This window comes from Pinus tabuliformis, chromosome 8 (assembly GCF_031772625.1).
Source record: "Pinus tabuliformis cultivar Carrire ecotype Pingquan chromosome 8, CPIR1, whole genome shotgun sequence".
NCBI classification, from domain to species: Eukaryota; Viridiplantae; Streptophyta; class Pinopsida; order Pinales; family Pinaceae; genus Pinus; species Pinus tabuliformis.
In genome coordinates this window covers 766,853,798-766,862,392 of record NC_142294.1, presented here as the reverse complement: position 1 = coordinate 766,862,392, position 8,595 = coordinate 766,853,798, and the positions used below count along the sequence as shown (strand labels likewise).

The window sequence follows — 8,595 nt, the reverse complement described above, 5'->3', positions numbered from 1 at the left end:
CAGAAAATCAAAGTCGACGCGTTTCGAACCAACCAGTGTGGTTCATCGTTAGGACGAGTTGAAGAAACAGATCCCGCTTTGCATGTTAAATAGTCTGCGCAGAGCCTCCAATGGCTAACTTGACCAACATCTAATTTTGACTTAGGGATCAAAGTCAACAAACCATTTTTATAATTTTAAAGGAAGTTAGTTAATTCAGTGACCATACCTTTAAAATATACATAATATATATATATATATATATATATATATATATATATATATATATATATATATATATAAATAATTTTAATCAGTGTTTAAGTTAATAGTTAGTTAAAAAGGTATCCACCATCCATCACATCATATTTAAGAGAAAATTCTAAGGTTCAAGCAGTGGAAGATCACATCGAGAATCAACAAGAAGTTCTCCAACTCTTAAAGGATAACCTCACCTTGGCGCAGAATAGAATGAAACAACAAGCAGATCAACATTGCAGCGAAAGAAGTTTTGATGTAGGTGATTGGGTATTCCTATGACTACAACCATATAAACAAATGTCCCTCAAGCAAGCTAATAAGGATAATAAATTATCACCAAAGTATTATGGTCCGTACAAGGTGTTCCAAAAGATAGGTACTATGGCATACAAATTGGAGCTTCCTACAGCTCCCTAAGCGCACCCATTTTTCCATGTTTCATGCTTAAAGAAGGTTATAGGTGAAAAGCTTCCAGTTCAAACAATATTGCCAGAACTTGATGAGGAAGGAAAAATCATATTGGAACCTGAACCAGTCAAAGAAACAAGAACTCAATAGCTACAGAATCGATCAATTTCAGAGTATCTCATCAAGTGGAAGAACTTACCCGTTGAAGATTCTGTTATCTCAAAATCAAGCTCTGGAAGGCTGCAAACCAGGAAGACTTCAAGTAACAGTTTCAAACCAATCTTTTGACTAAGGCTTAGCCTCCTTAGCCTGAGAGGGCTCTCTCAAAAAGGGTTATTGATTTTGACTATTAATAAGATGGCTAACTCTTGTGGAATAACATTGACAAATATGAAGGCTGGACAAACATTAAACTAATTTCCATTGGGCCTATGGAGTCAATCATACTTTAGTAAATAATGAGACTGCCTTTACATAGAAGTCAGGGCATATGACATTTAAATGTTCAAAACACAACTCTTATAAAACCACAGTTCATAGATGAGTACAGGAAGTCAGAGCAGCATAAGTGAATTCTGAGTGATTACTCACCTAAGCAACTGAAAAAAGACATGAAGGACAAAGTAAAATAACACATCTTGAACATGGAAATGCTTTATGAATCCTGAGAAGAAAAGCATATAACTTATATTACTGAACTATGTTCTTTACATAAGCCAAAACAGTCCTCTGTTTTATAAAATATCCAACCCTTATTCCCTTGCTGTTTTAGCTATACGAGATTCCTCCTCCAGCATGAGGGGAATTCGATCACTACCTCTATTGACACCTATCAACATTTAACTAACTAATAAATGCAACAAAGTGCTGACTGTAGTTTTTAAGAGTTCTAAATCTACTAGGATTCTAACACCGTGTTATGCTAATAATAGCCTTGATTACAATGGTTCTTGTTCTTTGACATCTGGTTCCCTTCTAGCGGTGGCTGTGATGGATGTTTGTAGCTGCTTGCTGGCCTTTAATATCGTATCCTTTTTCCTCTGCTGAGAAACAGGAAACTGTCCCCTCATGAACCTTCAATATTTAATTGGCTTCAAACACTTTCTTTCCAAATGCAGCATTTATATCCCACAAGCATATTTGTGCATCGTTTGAACCACTTAGTATGTAACCTTCTTTGAGAAGAATCCATGACAAACCATATCCTTCATTAGAATGACCTTTCAATATTGGTTCAGGATTGCAAACCCTTTCTTGAGGAGCTTTTGATGGATGCTTGCTGTAATCAAACACATAAACATCTGGGCTCACTGTCTTCGTTGCAATACCAGTGTGTAGTTGGAGCTCCAGGTGCAGTAGTCAGCTTTTTATTGCTTGCCGCATCTTCTGCATGCTTGACTAATGATGTACCCTCACCAGTAACATGCTGTTTGAAAATTTGAGCCACAGGTTCCAAGCCTTTAGGTATCCTACAAAACAACCTATACATCCTTGAAAGATCATCTACCTTGTCATCTCTTAGCAAGGCATGGCACCCTGAATGCTCCTTCTCCAGAAGTTGACTCTCATACTGGGAAAGCAGTTCATTTTGTACTTTTTCCAGCAACTTTTGTTCACTGCTGGAATGTAAATAATGGAAAACTCTTTCTTTTTCTCGTTTCAGACACTCCTCCGCCTTAAGCATATAATCCGGACAAGAATCTTCTAAAATCCATGATGCAGCCTTTCGAGAATAGTAAGAAGCAGTGTCATCCAACATCGCTGACTCAAAGTCATTCTCATAAGCATCCATGTTACCCATCCCAATCTCCACAAAGATGCCCATAACATTTTTCAGTAAAGCTCGATCAATTTGCTCTCCTTCGCGTTCCCTGTCAATCAGAGTAATCACAACATCCCTTACATTATTCTTAATTTCTTGGTAAACCAGATCACAGAAGCACATGAGACCAACTTCATTTAGTACAGGAAGAGAACGCCTTGCAATGAAGTAACGATCCAAGTAATTAAAGAAACGTGAAAGCCACCGAACCATTATTTTTTTGTTGCCAAAACAAAACCTTATTTGCAATTTCAACACATAGATACTCATCACTAAAAGGAGCCATATGTATCCTGCAACTGATGTATCTGTATTCTACTCCTGAATAGTCAAACCAAATGAAAAGACTGCTGTTTCTGTTGGGAATTGAATCGTAATGGCTCGACAGATGCTCTCTGCTCCATAGGTTGATGAATGACAAATGAATTCGGTGGCATGCAGCGGGCCTTGCTAACTTCTAAATGGAGTAACCCCATACACAACAACAGAACAATTGCAATCGAGATTCCCAAACAAGACTTGGATGTGTAGCAACAAACACTCCATGACTCCTATAGAATTTAGAGATATAATATTGGATGAATGGCAAACGTGTTCCCTTTTTTGGCATAGTCACCTCTTGATATATCGCTGCGCCCTGAATTAGATCATGGTCTTGCTTACTCATACCACTGGACATCACCATGCCATGAGCCTGAACCAAGCCTTTTAGAATCATAACGAGTAACATTACCACGCTTAGAATGAAAGTCCACCCTTTCAAAAACATATCCTCTATTAACATCAACATGACCAGAGTTGGACCGTGGTCTCTCAGAGTCATTTCCTTCATAAAAATCACCAAACCCTGGACAAGGGCCTGAGCAATCAACATCAGAGCCTACAGTAAATCCACGTCCCGGACGAAAACCTGACTTGTTGACATGATGACCTCCAGGAAAATCAACAGACCCTGACCGAGAACCAAGTCTGTCAAGCCCTGGTCCTCTAGCAACTAAACGATCATAGCCTGTGGGTATTCCGCCATGTCTCTCAGATTCAAACCCATGAGAAATATCCCTATTCCTCGAGCTGTAAGGCCGCTCACCATCATATTCTCTCATCATTTCTCCACTCACAAGTGATGAATGTGGCATTTCCAAGTTATACCCTCTGGAAATTTCTACTCATTCTGATCCAAGCGCCCCTTTCCCTGAGTAGTCAGAACGCCCGGATCGAGAACTAGGCCTGTCAACTTGTTTCTGTGGGAAGCGAACCTTATCATCGAGGGCTAAGGTTAACTCTTGCAACTTTCTCTCCTTCTGGGTGAGCTGGGATCATAAGTTTTTTAAGTGCTCTGTATCTGATATCTAACCGGTTCCACGTCAGATTCAACTATCTCCTCATCACTGGCAGTTTCCTCGGGCACTTTCCGGGCAGTGCTTGAAAGGCCAAATTGTTCTTCAAGTTCTGGTATGTCATTATCGCTCTCATCCACAAAACTATCTTTAGCTTCTGTCTTCTTTGCCGATTCACCCTTGCCGTATGCAGAATCCGGTAATTTGGCGCCGAGTTTTTCAAGATAGTCCCTGAAAAATTTCAAAGCTGAGTCCTGAAGAACGGCGGGATTGCTGTCGCATTGTTTGACAAAGAGCTTCAGTTGATTTACTTTGTTGGTGTCCCTGACGCATTCGTTTCCAAAGCACCTAAATCCTTCCTCAGTCGATGAAAAAACGCCAAACCATGCATGCATTTAAACTTAAACTATCATCAGAACTTGGGAGAAAAAGACAAACTGAAAGAACCTGAGCTTCGGTATTATTTATTTGATAAATGCCATTTGTTGTTTTTGTCTGCCAGATAGCTAAACCCCTCGTTCTCCAACCTGAATGTTGTAGCCAACTATGCAGGTTCTTGTTTTACGAGCCCAATTTGCTGGCGAAGCCACTTTAGCTGCAAAGTTTTGGGATCATAAAAGTGTTCTATGAGGGCCACAACAGTGCTCTTCCCAAAACCGCTACCCCCCACTATTTCAATAGTCTTTCCCGCTGGGATTTGGAGAGAAATTTCAGAAAATCAGTACATTTGGCCGACAAGGATAACTGAATGTAACATCTTGGAAGTCAATGTTGCCCTGGATTTCTGCTAGCTTATTTCTTTCTGAAACATCATGAATGATTGTAGGTTGTTGTTTAATAATCTCCATCAGCTTGTATGCAGCAACTTTCCTCTTGCCAAATGAACCAATATTGGAGAATGATTTCCCTAAACTCATGCCACCGACTATAGCAGAGAAAATGGCAGTGAACGCTTTGCCTCCATCTGTCCTTCTTATGCAGTGCAAAATATGAATTATGCGCTACAAAATCATCTAAAACATGTTGCGCTGCGAAAGTGCTAAAAAGGATTTATGTGCCTTTGGCAAATAATCGAACTGATGTGAACAATTTAGAAATTTTTCTTCAGTGATAACAGATTCCACATGGGAGGATAAGAATTTTATATAGAAGCATCCATAACTACTCAATCGTTGAGGACAACACTTTTTTGAAGGAGAGGGGCTATTAGGTCCCTATAATACTAGTGATTCCCCCATTACTATTGTCGTTGTATCCCTTATTGTTATTATTGTGCCCATATTGTCCCCATATTGCTATTATTGTGCCCCATAGAATCCCACTATTGTTATTTTGGTGTCGTTATATTATTATTGTTAGGTCGGCTTTTGTTATATTGTGACCCCTTAGACTCCTATATATAGAAATGAGGTTTTGTCATTTGGATCATCTAAGAATTGTTCATTTGTGTAATGTAAAGGAGGTTTTCCCCTTGAAGAGGCTTATTTCTAAGGCGTTGATCTATCTTTTATATTTTTTTGTGAGTCGGTTTCATAACAAGATATGTAAGCGGGTGTTGTGCATGGTAAGCACATAAATACGTTGATACTCCTTATGAAGGCTGCATACATAAACCATGGTTTGATCTATTAATATATGTTTATAGATATGATGATTGAAGTTTATAGTTAATGATTGGTTTACTTTTTTGTTGTCTATTGATGATGTCTTTATTATGATTGAAGTGAATTGGTTGAATTTTTCAAGTTTAATGGAAAAAAGTGTATGATCTGTAATTGTTTAGAAATTTGTGATTGATTCTATGATATGTAGCTGGTGAAATGGTTTATGAATGATTCAGTCATTAATGATTTCAGTGTTCAGTATTTTAAGAACTGTACAGAAGTATTATACAGAGAAATAATGTATGTATGTAGGTTTTATTCAATATAGCCACATGCACAATTTGATATTTATTGTTTATGTCTGGGTTCTACATTCAATATCTTTATACTTCATAATTTTAGTTGATTTACTATAAGACAGTGTCTCAGATTTAGTGTTACGGTTTGTGGTTGATATGGCTCTAGTTTGAAATTTTGATGAAAGGTGGCCTACAAGTTGGTTTGATGATTTTTTGACAAATGGATCTAGTTTGAAACATTCTAAACAGTGGTCCCCAAGGAGTTGAGCATAAGAGTCTTCAGAAAGGGGGTTGTAGCTCCCTTCCAATAGGCGCTGGAGAAAATGAGAAGGTTGTATCCTTCTACAGGTGGGTGCCTCCATACTCCTTAGAGTCTGCGCACGTCCAAGATTGTAAGAATTTTTCCTTTATAATAAAATAAGAAGACAAATACAACAAGAGTGGTGGTTTTTTATCCCACATTGGGTTTTTTCGCTAAAACCTTAGCGTTCATGTGTGTTGATATGTTTCTTGTGTGTTGATGATCTATCTTCTCTTTGTTGCTTCTTAATGACTTAATAATGAAGTAATGATGCACTAATTGAAGATGAGGAGTGAATGAAATTAAAGATAAATTAGCTATCTACATATACGCAAGTTGCATTAATCATAGTCATGTACATATGCTTGTTTCCTTAATGATAGTAGCGTACATAAATCAGAATAATAAATTGAAAAAATGAAGTATGTAAAATATTGAAGTATGTAAAATATTGATTTCCCACACACCCCCACCCCCCCCCCCCCCCCCAACAAGTATTTTTCCTAATACAATCACTTGAAAAAATAAGAATATTTATGATTCAAAACCCTAAACATGAGAGACTTAGTATTATAAATCAAATCTTAAAATGATCGTACTTTTTACATGAAGACTAGTTACAAATCACGTGGCATTAAATGTATCTTCATTTTCTCCTTTTGCAAACCTTGTAAGGTGTCCTTATTGAATGGCTACCACTATAGAAAAGCTTATTTCTTCTTATTGGAGTCTTCCTTTGAATCTATCCATAATCCTTACTACAAACATTCTTTAGAGTATACCTACAAACTTTCCTTCGAAGGAAAAATATAGGAGAAATGTTTATAAACAAGTAGCAAAAATGAAACTAGGCATATATAGAGGAGATCAACAAGGAAAAGGAAATAAAGAACATGATACTTATCTTTTGTGAAAAAAGTGGGGAATCTCCCTCTTGATCTTGCATCAATATAATCTTGTGAATGATTCCTTTAACTTATCAAAACAACTCAAGAACCTTCTAACAAAAACATATTAAATCTATAAAACCTATAAATAAAAAAGAAATATTGATTCTACAAGAACTAAAAAAATAATATATACTATAAACAAATCGTATATGAGACTTAATAGAATAATTCTTTGATTTCAGAATCCTTAGTTTTAAATTTCTTTAGAGGATTATCATGAGTAGCAATTGTAGCTTGGTCCCTTCCTCTCTTCTTTTTCTCAAGATAATCCATGCAATGATTCTTATAATGTCTCATATTGTCACAATGATAACATTCTATTTTAGAGAGATCAATCTTTCCTTGATTTTTATTTGGTTCCTCAAACTTCATACTTCCTCCTTTCTTCTTGACATGAGAAGAGTAGGCATTCAAGGAATTTTCTTCATTTTATTGTTTACCTTCTACCGAGGAAAGAAAAGCTTCTTCTTATACAAAAGTAGGCCACATTTGTTTGAACAATGGAGAATTATTCCAACTACTAATTCCAGTTGCAGAGGCATTCCAAGACTTTGGTTGTCTTGGAATGGGAACAATCACAAGTTCCTTTTCAGGGACTATTTAATCAATTTCTTTTCGTTCATCTTTTATAGGGGAAATTCTTACAAAAAAAAAAAGATAGTGTATCATCATTTGTCATTTTAACTATTCGAAGTTCATTCTTTAGACTATGCACTTACCCAATATCCTTTATTGTTAGCAACCTATATATGGAATCATACATATTTATTAAAGAATCTAGTGAATTAGGTTCATGGAAATAATGCTAGTTTCATTGTACCCCTATTTCCTAGCATCATCTAAAGGTTCCTTGACCTTTCTAAAGACAAAATTCAATGCCTTATTCTTTGCTAGGATGACACCCACACATGTTTTCCATGCTCTATAGTTATAGGCTCCTTGATTTTGTTCTCATATTTCATTGATGAGGCCATAAATGTACTTACTTAATGGAAAATAGATATCTTTGTATCTTTCAATTACCTCTCAAGACTTACTTAGAAATTTTTCTTTAATTCTTCCTTAAGATGATGAGATATATTGATCTCCAAGCTACCTCTTTCCTTCTACTTCTTTAGCTAAGCTATGATACCATGTTAGAAAATAAAAAAGGAAGGAATGTTTCCTTCACTTAATAATTACTTGTGATTCCTTATTGATATTATTAGCTTATTTTATATCTTATTTTATCTTCTTGTCATCAATCAACTATCAAACATAAACCTATGTAGATCAAAACAACAATGAGACAAGATGTAGGCTCTCATCTAGGGCTAAAACCCCTCTTTTAGGTGAAAACCCAAAAAATATTTTGTCTTCCTTTAGAACCAAATAAAATGAGATAACCAAGTCCTTTTGACCAACACAAATACTTCCTCCAATCAACCAAGTCAACCTCCCAAGATTGTCATTTCAAGATGATTAAGATCAACTTTTAGTCAACAAGAGTTAACATTCTTCAACACTGCAACAATCACAAACTTTGTCCTCCTTCAAAATTTTTTTGACCTCCTAATGTAGACTTGAAATTTTAGCCCCTTCCTGTAGTCTAGAAATTGCATGTGTGACCTAGAAAAAAGAGAAACGATGCTTCT

The 8,595-nt window shown here is 36.3% G+C and overlaps 1 pseudogene; it reads right to left on the bottom strand.

The window, feature by feature from the left end:
• Window positions 1–1,933: 1,933 nt before the first annotated feature.
• On the bottom strand, window positions 1,934–2,683 carry LOC149237836 (cullin-1 pseudogene; annotated as a pseudogene).
• Window positions 2,684–8,595: the final 5,912 nt, after the last annotated feature.